General features: G+C 36.5%; 1 long non-coding RNA gene across 1 annotated transcript in view; it reads left to right on the top strand.

The window, feature by feature from the left end:
- Nucleotides 1-3,450, top strand: part of LOC128251298 (uncharacterized) — a 46,031-nt gene that overhangs the window by 1,642 nt on the left and 40,939 nt on the right. The window lies entirely within an intron of this gene.

Here is a 3,450-nt window from a genome sequence, read left to right as displayed (position 1 = left end):
ACATACACACACACACACAGAGGTGAGTACATAAGTGCAAAACAAGGTGGAAGAAAAAACAGTACTCGATTACCAAAGGTAGAGCAATATAGATTTTATTAAAGCTACAAAATGATCACAGATCTGAATTAAAATCGTGATATTTAAAATTCGATTAGAGGTTCATGTTAGCCCCATGAAAGGATGGTGTCATCAATTTGTTGTTGATAATAAACTCTTATTAACTTCACAATCTCCATTTTCTTCTTCTCTTATATGTGTGTGTGTCTAACCCATGGTAGCATGGAAAGCACGTTAAATGATTATGTATGTATGTATGTAGGAATATATATATATGTATATATTAGTATCATCTGTATTTCTATCTATCTATCTATCCATCCATCTTATCTATCTATCTATCTATCTATCTGTCTGTCTGTCTGTCTGTCTATCCATCCATCTGTCTCTAATAAGCACAGAAGATGCTTTGCCTCACGTAGACACTGTAAGAACTATTCAGGTATTTTACAAGCTCTTCTAAATCCGATGCAATGCTGGATACTCTTCCACATCGTCAGCAGGTATCTTGGGGTCACAAACGATTCGACCCTTAGCCTGTACGCTTCACTTAACTGGCGCAGCGAGGACTGAACTTAGTCTTCACCTACGGAAGGGTTCCCACTTGCGGTCTCTTATCAACAAGAGCCATGTTGAGCTTCTTTCAGCTGCTCTGCCTGTATCTTTGGTGGCTGTGTGTGTATCTGTCTAAGTGAACGTATATGAAGACATGGGATACGTTAAACACGCACGTGTCTGAATGTGTGTATATTCAGACGTGTGTGTATGTCTGTATGTATATATGTATGTACGTGTGTCTGTGTATATATATATATATATATGTACTTATGTACGCGCGTGTGTGTGTAGATCTGTACGTGTGTGTGTGTGTAGAGAGAGAGAGAGAGAGAGAGAGAGATCTACGTGTGTATGTTTGTTGAGATGTACATGTGTGTGTGTGTAGATATGTATATGTACCTGTGTGTGTCTGTATATATGCATGTACGTGTGTGTATATGTACGTGTGTATATATACGTATACATATATATATGTACGTGTTTGTGTGTAATATATATATATATATATATTATAGTGGGTTGGAGGGCACCTGATCACTAGATACAAAAAGCTTGCGTAGACGGACAAGACAGACAGATAGATACACAGATAGCTAGACAGACAGATAGATACAAGAAGCTTTTACACACACACACACACACACACACACAAATAATATATACATATACCTACAGAGAAACAGATAAAAGCTACGCATGCACTTTACATGGTTTTTAGTTGCACTTTAAGTCTTAACAAACAAAAAAACCCAACCGTAAAGCAAAACCTGGCACTTATCTCACAAGAGCTCAATAAATTACCTAACGAAATTAAATGATTTGGAGCTAAAACGTTATCTGCCTGAGATATACAATGGATATCTAAGCATCTGGAATATACAACATGCATTCTTTTATTCTTTTCTCTGTTGCAGCCAGAAGGCTGTGGCCATGCTGGGGCACTGCCAGCAAATGGATTATTGTATATCATAGCTGTTTATGTATTACACTTTCTCTGCGTGTGTGTAAAATGTATAGGACACGATTTTTTTTTATTTAGGGGTTTTGTTGTAACACTATATCCCTTTAAATTTATATTTGGCTATGTATATATATATATATATATATATGATGGGCTTCTTTCAGTTTCTGTCTACCAAATCCACTCACAAGACTGGTCAAGCCCAAGGTAATAATAGAAGGTGCTTGCTCAAGGTGCCACACAGTGGGACTGAACCCAGAATCATGTGGTTGGGAAGCAAGCTTCTTACCACACAGCCATGCCTGCACCTATCTATCTATCTATCATCATCATCATCATTTAACGTCCGCTTTCCATGCTGGCATGGGTTGGATGATTTGACTGAGGACTGGTGAACCAGATGGCTAGACCAGGCGCCAATCTGTGTTGTGCTTTTTGAGTAAAATACTTTATTTCACGTTGCTCCAGTTCGCTCATCTGTAGAAATGAGTTGCTACATCATTGGTGCCAAGCTGTATCAGCCCCTTTGCCTTTCTTTCCCTTGGATAACATCAGTGGCATGGAGTGGGGGAGGCTGGTTTGCATGGGCGACTGCTGGTCTTCCATAAAACAACAACCTTGCCTGGACTTGTGCCCTGGAGGGGAACTTTCTGGGTGCAATCCCATGGTCATTCATGAACGACAGGGGTCTTCACCCATTACCCTGTTCATGCTTAGTGCCTACCAATGTGGTGAGTGAGGGATCATGACTAAACTAACTTAACACCAATGATGATTTATAAATCTTACTCAAAGACATGGATTGGATAAGCTTTTAAGAGTGAAAGGATTAAAAAATGAATAAAGACCAAGAGCTGTAAATCTACTTTATACATTACAAGTTAACGACTTCCCTCTACCTGATCAGATCTCATTTTATTCTAATAACCATTACTAAGTTTTATCATGTATAACATAATTACTACTACAGGTAAAATTTAGTTAATTATCATTACATACAGGATTATTTACATGATTTTACATTTGACAGATATTTGTCCTCATCTTGTTTGTTGTTAACACGTTTCGGATGATATACCCTCCAGCTTTCATCAGGTGTCTTGGGGAAATTTCGAATCTGGGTTCTCATTTCTAAGGTATTTTTCGATATTATTATTATTATTATTATTATTATTATTATTATTACTATTCAGGTCACTAAATTCTTTGTTATATCTAAAATTAATTGAAAGAAACAAACACAGAGCATCCCAAAATAAATACAATAACGAAAGGGTTAAATTGAAATATTCTACCTGTTTCATACACAAATTGGCCAGATCCAGCTCCTCGTACCTACTCTGCAATGTCATTCTAAAAGTAGACAATCACATCATTGAAATCTCAAAGCTGTGAGATAATACAGGATTAATTCAAAACAATATGAATAAATTAGCATTATATTTGACAGAGTAACCTGTGTGCTAAAGGTTGAAATCTTTAGCATTTAAACAAGCCATGTCTGGCCTAAATATTCTAGTTGTTGTACGTTCAGACTGGCCATATCGAGCCTTTCACACCTACCCTACAATGTCATTCTAAAAATACACAGTCACATCATCGAAATCTTGAAGCTACAAGGCAATACATGGTCAATTCAAAACAATATGAATAAATTAGAATTACATTTGACAAAATAATCTGAATGCTAAACAGTTAAATGTAAATTATCTCATCATTGAAGTCTTGAAGTTATGGGGATAATGCATGATTAATTCAAGACAAATTTGGGATCTATTTTAAAACGGGGGCGCCAGTTTTCATTTATGTTTTATGTAGTGTTTTTGGTATGGAAAGACTTTCAAACTTCGTATACTTATCTATTTTGTGTT

This window comes from Octopus bimaculoides, chromosome 30 (genome assembly GCF_001194135.2).
Source record: "Octopus bimaculoides isolate UCB-OBI-ISO-001 chromosome 30, ASM119413v2, whole genome shotgun sequence".
NCBI lineage: Eukaryota > Metazoa > Mollusca > Cephalopoda > Octopoda > Octopodidae > Octopus > Octopus bimaculoides.
The sequence above is the reverse complement of the archived record's forward strand: the minus strand, read 5'-3'. Positions and strand labels throughout refer to the sequence as shown.